The 19,878-nt window shown below is 37.7% G+C and overlaps 1 protein-coding gene and 1 non-coding gene across 2 annotated transcripts in view; one reads left to right on the top strand and one right to left on the bottom strand.

Annotated features, from left to right (window-relative positions):
* PCCA (propionyl-CoA carboxylase subunit alpha) overlaps positions 1–19,878 on the bottom strand; it is a 404,157-nt gene that overhangs the window by 316,762 nt on the left and 67,517 nt on the right. The window lies entirely within an intron of this gene.
* LOC129516721 (U6 spliceosomal RNA) lies at positions 12,248–12,352 on the top strand. Its single transcript, XR_008665851.1, has one exon. It is a non-coding gene; the product is annotated as a U6 spliceosomal RNA (small nuclear RNA).

Below are 19,878 nucleotides of genomic sequence, written 5' to 3'. Positions count from 1 at the left end.
ATCAGCTATAGGTTTTAGTCTTCTTTTCAGTAAAATACAGATTGAACAGTTTCTCATTCCTTAAAAACACAGAAAGCAGAGAAGGAAGGACACGAAAGTCACTGAGCATCTCTAAAAGAATGCACATGAGATACTATTCAACAATAGTTTCTGGTGGGTGCTAGATGGGTGATGGATATTAAGGAGGGTACTTAGTTGTGATGAGCACTGGGTGTGGTATGTACACAATGAATCACTGAACTCTACTCCAGAAACCAATATTGCACTATATGTTAACTAACAAAATTTAAATTAAAAAATATATATAACAGCTTTTATCAGCATATAAATTCTACCTTATAAAATCAGTTATTTACAGAAGTAATAATTACTTCAAGCTATAAATATTTAATTTTATGATTATTATGGAAAATACAAGGTAAAAAAAAGACCATACAGAAAAAAATTTGTTAACAAGTGGAAAAAAAAAAAGCCTTATGTCTATATCTAAGTAATTTCTTAAAATAAACAGACATTAAAACAAGATTTAAAGAAGCAAAATTAATATAGAAAATTTTAATGCTGTATCTGGGAAAATATCTAAAAACTTTTACCTAGGGGTGCCTGGGTGGCTCAGTTGGTTAAGCATCTGTATCTGTCTTCAGCTCAGGTCTTGATCTCAAGGTCCTGGGATGAAGCCTCACAAGCTTCCTGCTCAGAGGGGAGTCTGCTTATCCTTCCCACTCTACCCCTCCCCCTGCTTGTGCTAGCTTTCTTTCTCACACAAATAATTACATTTTTAAAAAGAAAAACATTTGCCAGTAGGTGTTGCCAGAACCTCCCATCATTCTAGATTTGGGAGAGTCTGTACCAGCAACTTAAGCCAGTGCTGTAGAGCAGCTCTAGTAGTCCACTTTAAAAATTCTGAAAAACCCACTTGGGAGTTGTCAGTAGGAGGTAAATTAAAGCCTTATGCAATGAAAAGCAAATAACCTGAAAAATGGAGATGCCTAGGTGGCTCAGCAGTTAAGCATCTGCCTTGGGCTCAGGGCATTATCCACACTGGGCTCCCTCTGTGGAGCCTGCTTCTCCCTCTGCCTATGTCTCTGCCTCTCTCTGTCTCTCATGAATAAATAAATGCAATCTTTAAAAATAATCATAATAACTTGAAAATGTACAGGGGCAATGAATCCTGAAATTATCAGACATCAATATGTTTTCTGTAGTTAAGCTGGAAAATCTAAATTTTCTGCTTTTCAACTATATTCTAAAAACATGTAAAAACTGCTAAATTTGGCTCCTGGGTTTAAGATGCCACTTATCAACTATTAGGTGAATTTACATAAGCATCTTGTCTACTTTTTAAGTTGAAATAAAATCTATACAATATCCAAGTAACTGGGCAGGAAATTTTTATCAATCAAATTAAATAACCCAATGTTTTCTGTAGGAAAAATATATTACTACATAGAATATTTATCAGATATTCAGAAGTGGACAACAAAAAAGAAGACCTGAAATCAACCGAAGTCTAGTAATATTAAAGTAATCTAAGATATGTTGCTTCAAGTCCTAACCACTTTTAAAACGGAATTCTACCTCTAAAATACAGATTTATTCAAATAGGAAAAGGGAAATCTCTACTTTTATTTAGTAATTAGCAGGGGGGAAAAAATATCCTTCACAGTGAAATTTTTTTTAAGACTTTATTTATTCATGAGAGACACAGAGACAGACAGACAGACATAGATAGGCAGGGGGAGAAGCAGACTCCACACAGGCAGTCTGGTGTGGGACTCAATCCCAGGACACCAGGATCACACCCTGAGCCAAAGGCAGTCGCTCAAGCACTGAGTCACCCAGGTGTCCCCAGAGTGAAATTTTTAAAGACACACTTTATATAAAGAGACCACTTAGTACCATGCTCAAGTTTTCAGTAACAAGAAAATTAAAGTGTAATCAGTATGATGGGAATATTTCCTTGGATCTCTTTTAGCTTTAAGAATGTCTAAAGTCGGGCACCCCTGGTGGCACAGCAGTTTAGCGCCGCCTGCAGCCTGGGGTCTGATCCTGGAGACCCAGGATCAAGTCCCGCGTCAGGCTCCCTGCATGGAGCCCGCTTCTCCCTCTGCCTGTGTCTCTGCCTCTCAGTCTCTCTCTCTCTCTCTCTCTCTCTGAATAAATAAATTTTAAAAAGAATGTCTAAAGTCTTGAGCTATTTTTACATGCTCTTCTTGAAGGAACAATTTCCTTACATCTTATATGTTAAAATGGTTTGGAAATGGTAAAAACAGAAATGATCAATTTTCTCTTTCAACAGGGGGCCAAGGCAAGGTTTCCTTTGCCAAAATTCAAACAGATACACCCTTCTCAACACATCAGGAGTGTGCAGAAAAGAATACTATCTTAAAGCTCACTTTGGGACTTTTTTTTTTTACTACAAAGAATTGAATTAAAGGTGTTTACTAAATAAATAATGGACTTGAGAAACAGAAGAATCCTACATTTCTTTATCTGACCCCAAGTCTACTAACCATGTATCACTAAAACTAAACACACATTATACAAGAGGCAATTTGCCAGTAATTGAAAAAAGCCTACAAAATTAACAAATGAATGCTATTCTGACACTAGAAAGCTGGCAATGGTTACACAAGCTTTAGCCTTCTAAAACCATAATCAGAGCTGGGATGATTAATCAACATTTTAACATTTCCCATCTGTACAAACGCTCAAGGTAGTGCTTACCGTTGCTTGACAAGTTGCTTAGCATTGCAAAATTTGATCATTCATGTCTACTGAATTTTTACTGACTTGGAAGAAAATAAAACACCAATTAAAAGCAGATGTCACCTTTAATTCTAACTGGCTGACAAACTTCTAATTTTTTTTTTACCCAAAGCACTTAGAAAACACACACAGATGACAGTTTGGACAGTTAAATATTCAAAGTCACTGATAGCCCCCCACAAATTTGCAAGTGATTTTCCAGAACTTAATCTCATGGGGTTTTATCTGGCAAGCATCCAGAAAGAATAGTTTCAAATAGTCATCTAGAAGGTAAATTTATTGTTACATTTTTGCAAAGGCCTCAAGTACTGATCCGAACATCACTAAACTAATATTCTCAAAGTCCCATCTTTACTTTCATACATATAAACAACTCCAAAACTATGTTGCTCCTCTATTAAAACTCTAGCTAAAAAAAAATTAAAGGTTTAATAAACCGTGGCTAATAGACCTTCATGGTCAAATGATTCAAAAGCTAAATCATATCTAACCTGAATTTAACATAAAGTAATAATAATCTGACTTGAGTACTCATGGTTTTTAAAGTCTTTTAATAGCAGTCATAAATTCATTCACTTTTGATTCTAACCATTAACTACGAAAAAACTTCTTAAATTCAACATTTTGGAAAGCAGCACAAAAATAAATAAGTAGATAAACACACACAACTTGCAATACCTAGATTTTTACAACTCAAATTTCCATATATATGAAAGTAAACTCAAAATGTAGAATTAGCAGCACATTTTTAATCTTCTAAAGATAGCTAGGCTAGTATTTCCTCTATGCACAAAGTAACCTGTAATAAAATGCCGAGTTCTAAAAATGCTTCATTTTAATATATCAAATTTTTCTACAAACAGAAAACTTCTGGATCTTCCCCAACACCCCAGTTTCAAAGACAACATTAACACAATTCCTGTCGCTATGTCCAGGAACACTGACCACGGCCTCCACAGATTACCCTTTAATGACCTATGCAAGCTTTCAAAAGCCAGAACAAGCTGGTACCAATCAGGCAAAGGGGGAAAAATGAATCCCAGAAGGAATCACCACAGAGACCCCAATCACAATAATGGGGTCCCTAGGAGCCATAAAGCCGATCAAGCCCTTTGCCTCCGTGGATTCATTGCATAACAATCAGACTTAGCTTCATACTTAGAAGGAGTAAAGGAAGCAGATTGATCCTCTATTGTTTACTTCCTAGGTCTATAGAATATTTTCACTTTAACAGAAAGTTGGCCTTGGGAGAAGAATCTGGGGAAAATTAAATGGAAAAGTAGTCACAAAAAGAGTAGGTTTAAGGGGAGAGCCTACCTGGGACTACATTTGTAGGCCTCATCTTTGCATTTTCATCCTGCTTCATGCATTGCTAATCAGAGATCCACTGGAAGCTTCAGAACCAACTGAAAAGCCTGGCAGGGTATTTGGCTTTCAATTCTTCTACTCTGTTTATTCCCAATATATATTCTTCGGGCTTAGAAACAACTCTTGAACAAGGGTAGCCACTCGGCAATGAAATGTAAATTACTGGCATGTGCTGAAACCTGGACTTGCCACCACTAATGAGCACATTAAAGGAAAATGCTCACTAGATGACTGCAGCCCTTTTACTTAACCCTGTGTGCACGGAAAGCCACAATTCAACATCAATTAAAAGAGCTAGCTGCAAAACAGTAACAGAGCAGCCCTGTCACCACTTAAAATACCTCAGAGACAGAAAAGCTAAGACAAACATGAAATTTCTACACTTCCTGAACTAAAAGTATTGTGCAAAACATGACTGTCAACATGGTCAGCTTTAGTTAAGATTTGTGTGACCTGTTTCAAAGTTGTCATGACTTCAAACAATTTCCTAAGAGTGAAAATAAGATCTCTAGTTATCTAAAAAGAAAAAAAAATCAACAACATACTAAATTATTGATTTTTTCATTAATCAGTCAACAAATTCAGACTTAGTTATATAAAGCTCACCTGGAACTCGAAAAGACTGAGAACTTTAGAAGTTTGTTAAGAAAAAAATTATCAGGGATCCCTGGGTGGCTCACAGTTTAGGGCCTGCCTTTGGCCTAGGGCATGATCCTGGAGTCCAGGGATTGAGTCCCACATTGGGCTCCCTGCATGGAGCCAGCTTCTCATTCTGCCTAGGTCTCTGCCTGCCTCTCTCTGCTTCTCTCTCTCTCTGCCTCTCTCTCTCTCTCTCATAAATAAATAAATTATAAAATCTTTTAAAAAAAAGAAAAAGAAAAAATTATCATATAAACTAATGATTTAGATCTCAAAATAAAATATTTGCTTTATATAAGCAGGGCCTCATTTATTGGCGCTAAAAATGTTAGCCTATTCACTATAATATCATCTGCAATTTACAGTAGAAAACCTAAAATGAAATGTGTACAGACATCTAGTATCTGTTATTAACTTTTGAAATAAATTATGATTTTTAGGGGTGTCAGGCTGGCTCAGTTGGTAAGAGGATACAGTTTTGTTTTGTTTAAGATTTTATTTATGTATTTGACAGAGAGAGAGAGCCAGAGAGCACAAGGGAGGGAATGGCAGAGGGAGAGAAGCAGGCTTCCTGCTTAGCAGGGAGCCCAATTTGGGGTTCAATCCCAGAACCGCAGGATGAGGGCCTGAACTGAAGGCAGATGCCCCAGAATGGGGCTCTTGATCCTGGGGTCATGAGTTTGAGCCCCATATTAGATGTAGAACTTTTTTTTTTTTTTAAGATTTACTTATTTGAAAGAGAGAGTGAGAGTGAAAAAGAGAAAGCATGAGCAGAGGTAGGGGCAGAGAGAGAAACTGTCTCCTTTCTGAGTGGGGAGCCAGATCATGACCTAAGCCAAAGGCAAGATGTTTAACCAACTGAGTCACTCAGGCACCCCTAGAACTTACTTTAAAAAAATAAATTATGGTTTTCATAAATAGAATATTTTTTTAAGATTTATTTGACAGAGAGAGAGAGAGAGAGAGAGAGAGAGGACGTGTGTGCACAAGCAGGGGGAGGGGGAGGCGCTGAAGAGAACAGAAGCAGACTCCCTGCTCAATCCCTGAAGCCAGAGATCATGACCTGAGCCAGAGATCATGACCTGAGCCAGAGATCATGACCTGAGCAGAAGGCAGACACCCAACAGACTGAGCCACTGAGGGACCTAAATAAAATATTTTTAATGAAAATTTCAAAATATGGAGCAATGGAATGAAGTATCATTAATATATTAATTTACTATTTTGAGTTACTATGTGACATTTGTTTAAAGAATACTATATGTAAGCACCTATAATATTAACGTTTCAATATATGTATGTTTTTTTTTAATTTCATTTATTCTTTTGACAGAGAGAGCAAGAGAGAACAAGCATGGGGAACAGCAGAGGGAGAGGGAGAAGCAGACTCCCCACTGAGCAGGGAGCCCCCTATGGGGCTCGATCCTAAGACCCAAGGATCATCACCTGACCCAAAGGAAGATGCTCAACTGACTGAGCCACCCAGGTGCTCCTGTTTGAATATAAGTTTATCATTCTCTGATGACCTAAAAAGCATGCTAGCTTCTTAAAGTTCCCCTCAAAATTAATCCAATAAGTATCACAAATAACACATTAAAAATGTATTTTCTCTTTATGGATGCTGAGTAAATCTTAATTTTCCACACAATATATGCAGTTAAACCAGCTTTTTAGAACCCTCAAGGCTTGAAATAATAGACTTCAATCAAAATAAGTGATCATCTACTATTATGTGTTTAGGAAAATTATTTTCTTTGCTTTTTTCTTTTTTTTTTTTAATTTGAGAGAGAGTGAGAGCATGAGCAGGGAGAGGGGCAGAAGGAGAGGGAGAAGTAGACTCCCTGCTGAGCAGGGAGCCAGACAAAGGGCTCCATCCCCGGACCCTGAGAACATGACCTGAGTCAGTCAGATGTTTAACCTTGAGTGAGATACCCAGGCACACACACACATCTCATTTTTAAAAGATTTTAATTATTTTATTAGAGAGAGACAGAGACAGAGAGGGAAAGAATCTCAAGCAGACTCCCTGCTCAGTGCAGAGCCTGAGGTTGGGCTCAATTTCATGACCCTAACATCACAACCTGAGCTGAAACCAAGAGTCAGACACTTAACTGGCTGATCTACCCAGGAGCCCTAGGAAAATTATTTTATTTGGTTCAATTCCTTCATCTATAAGTTAGAGGTAATGATAACACAAGAGCAAATAAAGATTAAAAAAAGCACATATGAAATACTTTTCATATTATCAGACAATTCCCCCAAAACAGAATAATTAGTTCACTAAGAACCCAAATCCTCCTCCTCCTCCTATCAGAGTCCCATTTAGCAAGGTCGAGTCTTACTCAGAAGTTTACCTGCCTATGCATCACAAGTCCAGCACTCTTGACATTCTTTTACCTTAATGAAAATGTACACTGATCCAAATAATTTGCTCAGGGGTAAACACATTTGTCCACCTTCTACAGGATACGAATTTCTGCATTACTGGTCACCTTTTTGGCACCTCGGGTAACTGTTTTATCTTCTAGCTCTTCTTATTCCTTATTTCATATCTTTTAATATCCACAGATCATCTGCGTTGCTGTTTTTAACCTCTACCAAATTCTGTTAAGGCTATTACAGCCTCTATACCCCATTTATTAAAACTACACTGGCCAAGGCATCTAGAAACTGAGTCCTCCACCAAGTGTGTTCTGGACTGTGCTGTAGCTGCCACAGACTGTAACCAGAACTACTACACTAAAGACTCTACTACAGGTACGCCTGGGTGGCTCAGTGATTGGGCATCTGCCTTCGTCTTGGGGCATGATCCTGGATTCCTGGGATCAAGTCCCATAATGGGCTCCCTCATGGAACCTGCTTCTCCCTCTGCCTGTGTCTCTGCCTCTCTCTCTCTCTCTCTCTCTCTCTCTCTCTCTCTCTCATGAATGAATAAAAAAATCTTTTTTAAAAATAAATAAAAAATAAAACAAAGGCTCTACTACAAACCACCATTATTGCTTCCACTGTTTTCTTCCTTCTTCTTTGTGCTTTTCTTATTTCATCTGCTACTTTTTCCAAATTCCAAAATTCTAGCTTTTAGGGAGGAAACCTGAACTTTTACAGACAATTCTTTATATAGTCCCTTTAGGTATCGAAATGTTCAGCAATCCGAAGATACCAAGAGGCTTAACTTGTTATAAAGCTATAACAAATTATAAAATTATGGTCTTAGAGGGAAAACATAATCACGGGTAAGGAAAAAAGTTGGAAACAGTTTAAAATTTTGGTTTTTGCTACAAAAAGTTGTAGAATCTTTCAGAGGGCATATAGCCCAGTAACAGTAGAGAGTAACACAGAGTAGGTAAGCCTCCATTCCAATCTTTTTACCCTGGCACTAACAGCTGTATGACCTTGAGCAACTTGCTTACACTCACCTTCCTTCTACTTCTTATACTTATAAAGTGAACACATTACTATCCACCTGCAGAACAGTTACAAAAAGCAAATAGACGGGATGAGCACTGGGTGTTATTCTGTATGTTGGTAAATTGAACATCAATAAAAATTAATTTATTTAAAAAAAAAAGCAAATAGAGGAGCGCCTGGGTGGCTCAGTTGGTTAAGTGTCTGATTCTTGATTTTGGCTCAGATCATGATCTCAGGGTTGTAAGATCGAGCCCTGTATCCACCTCCACACTGGGCGTGGAGCCTACTTACATTTCTTTCTCTCCCTCTCCTGCTGTCCCTCCCCACCTCTCTCTCTAAAAAACTTAATTAAAAAATAAAAAGCAAATGGAGTTAGTACAAGTACTTAGCATAGCACCTGGCACACAATAAGTACTCAACAATTTAACAATCTACTAAAGGTAGAAATTTCATCCTTTGGAGAAATATTATGCACTTGTATCATGCTCACAATCAATCTTGTTGCCTAAACTCTTGCTTTATCTAAATGCCTTATTTCCTTTCATCTTGCTCTACTATTCACTTTTAAAATTGCTTTTGCTTTGGAGAACCTAGGTGGCTCAGTTGTTGAAGTATCCAATTCTTGGTTTCTGCTCAGGTCATGATCTCTCAGAGTCATGAAATAAAGCCCCACATCAGGTTCCACATTCAGTGTGAAGTCTGCTTGAGTTTCTTTCCTGCTGCTCACATACCTCACTTGCACTTGCTCATTCACTCTCTCTAAAAAAAATAAATAAATATTTTATAAATAAATAAATTACTTTTGCTTTTAAATGGTGTGATAAAGGATAGTAATAGCAGGAATGATTATAAAAACCACAGTCCTGGACGCCTGGGTGGCTCAGCAGTTGGGCAGCTGCTTTCGGCTCAGGTCATGATCCTGGGATCCGGGATTGAGTTCTGCATCAGGCTCCTGCAAAGAGCCTGCTTCTCCCTCTGCCAGTGTCTCTGCCTCTCTCTCTGTCTCTCACAAATAAATAAAATCTTTATTAAAAAAAAAAAAAAACACAGTCTTTATATACTTCACTAATAAATATGGGCCCAAGTTATAACTCCAAAGCATAAAGATTGCAAAACTAATTCACCATTAATATGAATATTATACTAACAGTCATATATAGACATCCAATATAAGATTTTTTTCATGTAAAATACATAGGAAACAGATCCTAACAAATATTTGTTATTTCTAAAAATAAAAATGTATTTCAAATGAGCTTAGTGTGAACAGCAAGGAGATTAAAGCCCCTTTCCAAAGTTTATCTCATATTTGTAAATGTATATAAACAATTCCATTTAAATTGGCAATCAATTATTTATGACTAGTATGTAAAGAAATAAACAACAGGAATTCGGAGATAAATAAGTAAAGGTCCTTGATTTGACATGTAATTTTTTTTTTTAAGATTTTATTTATTTATTCATAGAGACAGAGAGAGAAAGGCAGAGACACAGGCAGAGGGAGAAGCAGGCACCATACAGAGAGCCTGACATGGGACTCGATCCAGGGTCTCCAGGATCACGCCCTTGGCTGCAGGCGGTGCTAAACCGCTGCGCCACCGGGGCTGCCCTTGACATGTAATTATAAATAAGGCCAAAAAAGATGCCAAAATGAGGAGGGGAAGTGTACTCAAAGAAATCTTGCTCTTTCAAACTAGAAAGATCTTCTCCCTTGGGACACCTGGGTGGCTCAGCGGTTAAGCATCTGCCTTCAGCCCAGGGCGTGATCCTTGAGTCCTGGGATTGAGTCCCACATCAGGCTCCCTGCATGGAGCCTGCTACTCCCTCTGCCTGTGTCTCTGCCTCTCTCTTTCTCTCTCTTTCTCTCTCCCCCTCTCTCTCATGAATAAATAAATAAAATCTTTTTAAAAAAAGAAAGAAAGAAAGCTCTTCTCCCATGACATTTCAGCTTAAAGGTCATCCTCTCGGAGAGGTTTTTTGCTGCCACCTTCTCTTAAGAGGTCACCTTTTGGCACAGCATTTCTCAAATTTGGGGAGCTCAGATCCAAACAATGAGCATGTGAAGAACTAAATAAAAAGCTAAGAAAATATAAATGGGCACACATACTCAGAGGTTCAAACAAATATGCCATAAGTATGTTGGGAATTGTGCATACATAAGAATAGAATATTCTTTGCTTAGCAAATTAGCATATCACACACTCTGCTTCAATATGGTGCCTCAGGAACTTTTTAACAATATCTTTAGATAAGGTCCAGTCCAAAAACCCCAGCAATCATCTCGTTATTTCTGCCTCAGTCCATTTTAGAAAACATGCACTTAAAAGCTTAATTTTAGAATGTATTTGAGGCATTAAGCATCATTAACTATATGTAACGGTGATAATTAATGTACTTTATTAAATCTGACAAAATCTTCAATCTATTATGTTCACTAGAGCAACAACAAAAAATCTTTCCTATTGAATTCCAAGTTTAGGGGTTATATACAAATAAATAGTTGAAATTCAACTTTAAGAGATCACTAAGTTAGTGAAAGTTAAAAACAGCATTACAACCTAAAAACACAGAGAAGTTTCTCCAAGTGTCTTTCTCTATTTATTTCTAGAATTCCAAGTTTTAATTCAGCAACTTCTCTCACCTATCAAATAGTTAACAAGCATTTACTGGGCAGCCCGGGTGGCTCAGCAGTTTAGCGCTGCCTTAGGCCCAGGGCGTGATCTTGGAGACCCAGGATCGAGTCCCACATCAGGCTCCCGGCCTGGAGCCTGCTTCTCCCTCTGATTGTGTCTCTGCCTCCCTCTCTGTTTGTCTCTCATGAATAAATAAATAAAATCTTTAAAAAAAAAAAAAAAAAAGCACTTCCTGAAAGCTTCAGTGATATAAGAGTATTAAAAAGCATGATTTCAGCCTTTTACTCACATAAAAGTTGGGACGATCAACAGATGGCAGATGAAAATGTGCTACAGCCATACCATGGATTTTATCAGACTTAGAATGCAATGAAATTGTGACACACGCTACAACAAGGATGAAGCTTAAAGACATTATGCTCAGTCAAATAAGCCAGACACAAAAGGTAAAATATTCTATGATTCCACTTATAAGAGTCACCTAGAGGGCAGCCCCGGTGGCGCAGCAGTTTGGCACCGCCTGCAGCCCAGGGCGTGATCCTGGAGACCCTGGATCGAGTCCCACGTCAGGCTCTCTGTATGATGCCTGCTTCTCCCTCTGCCTGTGTCTCTGCCTCTCTCTCTCTGTCTCTATGAATAAATAAATAAAATATTTAAAAAAAAAAATAAGAGTCACCTAGAATAGGCAAATTCATAAAGACAGCAAGTAAAACAGACCTTACCAAGGGCACCGGTGGGAGTGAGAGGGAGTTATTGTTTAATGGCTGCAAAGTTTCATTTTCAGATGATGAAAAATTTCTAGACATAAATAGTGGTGATAGTTATACACTGTAAATGTACTTAATGCAACTGAATTGTACACTTAAAAATGGTGAAAATGTGGGGCGCCTGGGTCACTCAATCAGTTGTGCATCCAAATCCTGATTTCAGCTCAGGTCATGACCTCATTTTTTTTTTTAATTTTACTAGAATTTATGGGGAAGAGATAATGGAGTCAAATTGTCACAAAGAAAATCTTCAGATTAAACTTCCGCCAAATAAAATTCAAGTTCTTTCAGTCTCCACTGCCTGAGCACCAAAGCAACACCCCTTCTCTCTGCATGCACATGTCAAGCTGCCAGTTATTGTATCCACCTGTTTTCCTGCCACTTAACTCTCTGCATCATGTCTCAGTAATCCCAGATGTGAGTTCTGAAAAACTTCTTCCATTTCTATGGTTGTCCTCATCCAGCTGAGACTGCTGCTGGCTATCACAAACCTTCACCAACCATATGCTCTGGTCCATACAGCTCAGGGTCCTGGGATCAATCCCCGTGTCAGGCTCCATGCTCAGCAACAGAGAGCCAGCTTGGGATTCTCTCCCCCTCTTCCTCCACCCCTCTCCTTGCTCATGTGCTGACTCATTCTCTCTCAAATTTTTTTTAATAATGATGAAAAGGGCCCCATATATACTAAAATTGGAAGAATAGAGAAGATTATTAGCATAGCCCCCACACAAAGATGACATGCAAATTCATGAAGCATTCCATATTTTTTATTTTTTCCATATTTTTTAAATGGTAAAATAGGTAATTCTATGTTATACATGATATACCACAATTAAATATGTATATAATAAAAGAAATAAAAACAAAACATAATTTCTTCAAGGTACACTAAAAATAGGCCAAAATGAAAATCACTCTTAATTTCAAGAGACTGACGTTTGGGTCATTAATGAAGGAAATGTCCTAACTCACCTCAAACATATTTAAAGCAAAAATTATGACATTATCCTATGGAATGTATAATCTATGCAGATGAAATACACATGACAGTGGTATTTCAGAGAATGTTATTTCAGAGAATGCTGATGGAAAGACAGGGCAAGAGGACTATACAAATTGTAAAATTTCTACATTTCACCTTAAAATGGTATAATATTAATTCTAAATAGACTATAAAGTTAAGGATGTATATTGCAATACTTAGAAAAACCACTAAGAAATAAAAGGTCTGAGGTGCCTGTGTGGCTCAGTCAGTTAAGTGCCTGCCTCCTGCTTTGGTCATGATCTGGGGTCCTGGGATCGAGCCTCACAGGTGGTGCTCCCCACTCAGCAGGGAGTCTGTTTCTCCCTCTCCCTCTACCCTCCCCCATGCTCATGCTGGCTCTCTCTCTCTCTCTCTCTCTCTCTCTCTGTTATACAAATTTTTAAAAATCTTTTTTTAAAAATGTAAAAGGTCTTAATAAGTAAATTTAAATGGAATTCCAAAAATTAAGATAATCCAAATAAGGTAAGAAAGGAAAACAGAAAGGAAGTAATGAGATAACCAGAAAAAGAAAATGGTAGCCATAAACCCAGTCATATAAGTAAATGCTAACCTATCTTACTGAAACTGCATATCGGTGAGTGTATACAGATGCAAGACAATACTAAAAAGCACTGAACTACTTATCACAAAAGGGTGAGTAAAAATAAATAAAAATTAAAAAAAAAAAAAAAGGGATCCCTGGGTGGCGCAGCGGTTTGGCGCCTGCCTTTGGCCCAGGGCGCGATCCTGGAGACCCGGGATCGAATCCCACGTCGGGCTCCCGGTGCATGGAGCCTGCTTCTCCCTCTGCCTGTGTCTCTGCCTCTCTCTCTCTCTCTCTGTGACTATCATAAATAAATATAAATTAAAAAAAACAAAAAACAAAAGGGTGAGTAGTAGTACACAGGAATTATACCTCAGTAAAGCCGTTATTAACGAAAATAAGACAAACCAATAAACAGACTAAACACTACAATTAAAGGTGCAGATTATGAGAATGATTTAAAAAGTACAACCCATCTACAAGCTGGCTGCAAGAGATATGTTTTCAATATAGAGTCAGATGGAGAAATGCATACTGTGCATACTGTAAGCATGAGAGTCTTGAGAGTTCAACATTAAGCAACTTGTCCAAGATCCTATAGCTACAACATGGCAGAGCAAGAATTTTAACTCTGATTCCAGACTAGCCTAGTAAGTGCAAGGGAACAGTAAGGAGTAAGAGAAGGAAAGCTTGAGTAAATTCAAGCTATTTGAACTTTAAGCAAAGTTTAGAAAATCCCAACCTCACTGAATCATTTTTTTTTTCATGAATCCCAGATTCTTAACCTTCCTACTGAAGTCGCCCCCAACCCAACAATCCTAAACTCCCTAGAAATAAAGGAGGATTTTTCAAGTATCCATGTTGGGAGAGCATTCTACTCAACATCATCTTCAAATTCCTCAATAAATATTCTAGAAGTTAACCCTCACCCAACATGCAGGAAATGAAACATGTTCTCAAACATTTCAAAGCACATTGTGTTACAACAATGGTTTTGTGAAGCTACTTGCACTGGTTTTCATCAATTCTGCTGAACATGACATTTAAGAGTCATAATTACAAATATAGAATTGTCAGAAGGAAAGAGTCACTGAACTTTTTCTTCTAAATCCATAGAGACCAGATTAATTCAACATAAGTATATCACAAAGCAGTAAAAAGTATCAATGACTATTCTGTAGCTCTATCAGTTCACTCAAATACTTTACTTACAAAGTCAGCAAATCCAAGTGAAGACACTTACTTTCACTGGTGTCCAAGATCAAAGATCAGAAAAACAACAATAATTGTTTTTAGACCTTAAAAATGGCACACCAATAGGGGGGACAGTGAGCAAAAAGATAAAAGCTTCCAAGAGCAAAAATAGGAACCATCTAAAGCTATCTTTTAAAAAAATAAAACAGAAAACACTAACAACCTGATCTCATTTCAATTCAACTTTGAAGCAGCTTGGAACATTTACTGGGTATGGAATTTATACTTTTGTTAGAAACTATACTCTCATTTACTAGCTATGTGATACTGGGCAAGGCATTTATTTCTGAGCTTATTCTCTCTTCTTAAAACCAAGGATGAGGGGATCCCTGGGTGGCACAGCGGTTTGGCGCCTGCCTTTGGCTCAGGGCGCGATCCTGGAGACCCGGGATCGAATCCCATATCGGGCTCCTGGTGCATGGAGCCTGCTTATCCCTCTGCCTATGTCTCTGCCTCTGTCTCTCTCTCTCTCTCTGTGACTATCATAAATAAATAAATTTTAAAAAATTAAAAAAAAAAAAACCAAGGATGAGAATAATACATCACAGACTGTCAGGAAGATAAAATAAGAATGGTACTAGCATATCTGAAGGTTCATATCCTATACCTATTTTTAAGAGCCAGGGGAAGGCAAGAAATATTCTGTGCCACTTTTTTTCTTATACACAAAAATCCTACTTCGGCAAATAAGAGTACCCTACATAACAAATCTATAGCAAAATTGTAACACACACTCCCTCACTCCAAAAGGATATAAATATGGTTGCAGTGGTACAGTGGTAGCCTCCGGGGATTTGAACTGGAAGCTGGGGTCAGAGTTTCACAGATGAAGGAAACCTCTTTCAACATATACATGTGACTTAAATTTAAGATTTTACACTTTCAAAAATTTTTAATTTTAACATAATAAAATCAAAGACCTGTATCCAAAATGTGAACTCTACTAACACTACAAAAATGTAGCTAAACCTGTATCTATAAAATACACTAGTATTAATAACATTTCTCAACTTTTTTTTAAGAGAGAGAGAAAGTGTGCAAGGGTGGAAGAGGGGGTGGCAGCAGTAAAGGGGAGGGGTAGAGGGAAGAGACAAAGAGAAAGGGATAGAAACTTAAGCAGGCTCCATGTCCAGCTCGGAGCCAGAGGCAGGGCTCAATCTCACAACCCTGAGATCATGACCTGAGCTAAAATCAAGAGACAGACACACAACCAACTAAGCCACCCAGGTGCCCCATATTTCTCAACTCTCTTAAGCCATAATACAAATAAATTTCAATAGCCATGGACAAAAAACTTCTGTGAGTTACCTAGATCACAGCCCACGTAAATAAAATCAGAGTTATATACAATTCTGGACTTGCAAGGTCCTACTTTAAAAAAAAGAAAAGTTTTTACAACTACAAGTGAATAGGTATCATATGAATCCCTTTAAATTACTCTATACTATTTTAAGAACAAAAATATTGTTAAAGGAAACCACTGGCCAACTTCCTAACTTCAAAATTATTGTATTAGTTACAAAGTACTTCTAACATACTTCCAAACTATGGATTACAACCCCATAACTGAAGAAAACCTAGCAACATGCTGTCTTCCAGTTTCTACCTACATAAGTTCTTTTCCTACAGTCTACCCATGTGCTACCTGTACAACAACAAAGTGAAGGAAAAGGTTTCTATGGGCTTTGCCTAAGTTGGCTAACATTATTTTGGTCTTCACTTTTGGCTTCTCTTTAAATGCTCTCTCTTTCCAACTTAGCCAAGTAGGGTACAGTTTTTTGTTTTATTTTTTCAAGTGTTCCCTCCCCAAAAGTCAGCTAACCTGTGTCAAGTCCTGACTCTGTTACTTACTAGCATAGTGTGACTATTGGGAGGTCACTGCACCTGAGTCACTGTTTTCCTTTTGTTATACAGAGTTCATAATATCCAGCTTCAGTGGCTGCATGAGTGAAAGAAATCATGCGTCAAAATAGTTCATAAACTACAGTATCATGGACATGCATATAGCAGTATAATTCTATCAAACTATTAATCTCAACAGGAAAAAAATCTAAATTCACAAAATTGACAAAAGAAACTATCAGATTAATTATGCAAAAGTACTAATTTCAACCATCTCATTGTCCTAAAAACTCAATAGGTCTCTTTCTACTAAAGTAATTATTATGGATGCCTGGGTGGCTCAGCGGTTGGGTTCAGGTCCTGATCCTGGGATCCGGGATCAAGTCCCACATCAGGCTCCCAGCAAAGAGCCTGCTTCTCCCTCTGCCTGTGGCTCTGGCTCTCTGCGTGTGCCTCTCTCATGAATAAATAACTCTAAAAAGTAAATACATAATTTTTAATAAATAAATAAATAAATGAAGTAATTATTAACAACTGTCATGCTTAAGATGATTTGCCTAGCAGTGTCAGACTGTGTGGTAAGTTCTCTATGTATGTTGATTTCCCATCTTTACAACAACCCTGCAGATAGAGGTCATTCTTTTCACTTTATAGATGAAAAATTTTTAATTTATTTCCAAATTCTGCTATTATAAGCAAACTTACAGTGAACATTTTTTAAAGTTTATCTTTGCAGGTGAAGTTCCTAAGACTATACCTGTCAGATCAAAGAGTACATACATTTTAAATTTTGATAGATACTAGCAAATTTCTGGCACCCTCCTCAAACCCTAAAATAATTTACACTCCAAAGAACAAGACTGTTGTCCTGTACACTTGCCTACACTGGATGTTATACCTATTTTTTTCAATTTTTGGTTAATACAATGGATAGAAAAATTATACCTAATTACTATTATAATCCTTATCCTGTTAAAAAGTGTCCAATGAAAGGAGATAAAAGAATACAATCACCAAATCTAACCTGCTTGCTGTTCTCTATACTCCCAATGCTGAGCATAGTGGATAGAACTCACCATCTATAAGTGATATATACATGGGTAAGGCCCAAATGTGAAATAGAAGTTATTTAATATAACAAATTTCCCATAAAGCTAATTACCATAACTTATAATGCTATGTATCACTAAAACATGAAATATTATGAAAATATGTGTGTACAGATATGCTCAAAAAGTAACTTGGAACACTATGAAATCTTTTTTTATAAGTATTTATTTATTTTTTAAAGATTTTATTTTTGGGGAGGCCCGGGTGGCTCAGCGGTTTAGCGCCACCTTCAGCCCAGGGTGTGATTCTGGAGACCAGGGATCCAGTCCCATGTCAGGTTCCCTGTATAGAGCCTGCTTCTCCTTCTGCCTGTGTCTCTGCCTCTCTCCTTCTGTGTCTCTCATGAACAAATAAAAAAATATTTTAAAAAATTTTTTAAAGATTTTTATCTATTTATTTGAGAGTGTATGCACACAAGCTGGGTGAGAGGCAGTGGGAGAGGGAGAAGCAGACTCTCTACTGAGTAGGGAGCCCAAAGCCGGGCTTGATCCCAGGAACCTGAGATCATGACTTTAGCCAAAGGCAGGCGCTTAACTGACTGAGCCACCCAGGCGCCCCTATGAAATCTCTTTAAACCAATGCTTCCTCTTTCCAGGAACAGGTAGTTGTCCTTCCCAAAGTTCATTCCTAAACTAAAAATATTTCTTAATTCTAACAGTCCTCATAGCCTCCTATCACTCTGCTTTTACTGCTCAGAATACGAGGAGCCCAGAGGATAAATACAGAATGAAAAACAGTCTAGAAATAAAATCTGTTGGCTCAGCACATTAAAATTACTGAAATTTCTTCACAAGTGTTATTTGTAGCTTTGTTATTTTTCTATGACTTAAGCAAAAACAAAGTATGATATTTATTTTTTTAAGTATGATGTTTAAATCACGTACAGTACAGATTGTATAATCTGATCCCATTGCATGTAAATTAAGTATAAAGAATAGTCGTCACCAGCACCCACAAATAACCCCACACAATGCCCCAAGTGAAGGCTGTTATTTTTTTTTAAGTTTATTGTATACTTTCTAATGCAAATATATAGCATAAATGCAGGGGGGAAAAAAATCAAGAAATTATTCATAGTTGTTAACTAAAAACAACAATGTATCACATAAAGCACAGTTTTTCTAGAAATATGCATGTTTTTGAATAGCAATTTAAAAACCACAGAACCAGGAGTACCTGGGTGGCTCAGTCAGTTAGTTAAGCAACTGTCTTTGGCTCGGGTCATGATCTCAGGGTCCTGGGATCTAGCCCCAGATGGGGGAGGGCAGGGCAGGTGGAGGGAGTGTCCTTGCTCAGCAAGGAGTCTACTTCTCCCTGCCCCCTCCCCTCCCATGTTCATGTTCTCTCCCTCTCAAATAAACAAAATCTAAAAACAAAAACAAAACAAACAAAAAGCACACAGAACAGGGGCACCTAGGTGACACAGCTGGTTAAGCAGCCAACTCTTAGTTTTGGCCTGGGTGTTGAGATGGAGACCTGGGTTGGGCTCCAGACTCAGTGAGAGTTTACCTAAGATTCCTTCTCCCAGGGACACCTAGGTGGCTCAGCGTTGAGGGTGTGCCTTCAGCCCAGGGTGTGAACCTGGAGACCAGGGATTGAGTTCCATATCGGGCTTTGTGCGTGGAGCCTGCTTCTCCCTCTGCCTATGTCTCTGCCTCTCTCCCGCTCTCTCTCTCTCTCTCTCTCTCTCTATCTCTCATGAATGAATAAATAAAATCTTAAAAAAAAAAAAGAAAATTAAAAGATTCTTTCTCCCTTTACCCCTGATCTCTCTCTCCCTCTCCATATTTGATTATATATCTCAAACATAGGATACAGTATTACAATAAATGGAACTCCACAGTATTCAACTTTAAAAAAAAAAATTCCATCTTCTCATTGTCAAAGTCACCATCAACATGGTAATCTATCACCACTACAGTGGAAATCAGATTTCTAAAAATAACTCAGTTTGTGATAATAAGTATTGAATTTCAATGGCTAGTCACCAACCACACGTTTATAGGGCCTAACAAAAATCAGTAGGCAATTTCATTTCAGTGCTGTTGTGGGTTTTTTTTTTTTAAGATTTTATTTATTTATTCATAAGACACAGAGAGAGAAAGAGAAGCAGAAACATAGGCAGAGGAAGAAGCAGGCTCCATGCAGGGAGCCCAATGTGGGACTCCATTCCGAGACTCCAGAATCGTGCCTTGAACCAGACACTCAACCACTTAGCCACCCAGGATCCCTGTTATTTATTTATTTTTTTAATGGAACTTACCACCTATAACCAGATATTCCAAAAGGAGAGTTTTAAATGGCATACTCCAATGGGCAAAGACTTTAATTCTACGAAAATTATATCCCAAAAGGAATCTTGCCATGATGCCAAAAAAAAAAAAAAAAAAAAAAAAGAGAGAGGCTAGTTATCACGAACTACATGTTTTCATAGAGAACCAAAACATGGCAATAATGCCTTCTGGCTATAAAACAGTCCTTTTTGGGACTATTAATAAATAAAATCTTTAAAAAAAATAG

This window comes from Nyctereutes procyonoides, unplaced genomic scaffold (genome assembly GCF_905146905.1).
Source record: "Nyctereutes procyonoides isolate TBG_1078 unplaced genomic scaffold, NYPRO_anot_genome, whole genome shotgun sequence".
NCBI lineage: Eukaryota > Metazoa > Chordata > Mammalia > Carnivora > Canidae > Nyctereutes > Nyctereutes procyonoides.
This window is presented reverse-complemented; position numbering and strand designations above follow the sequence as displayed.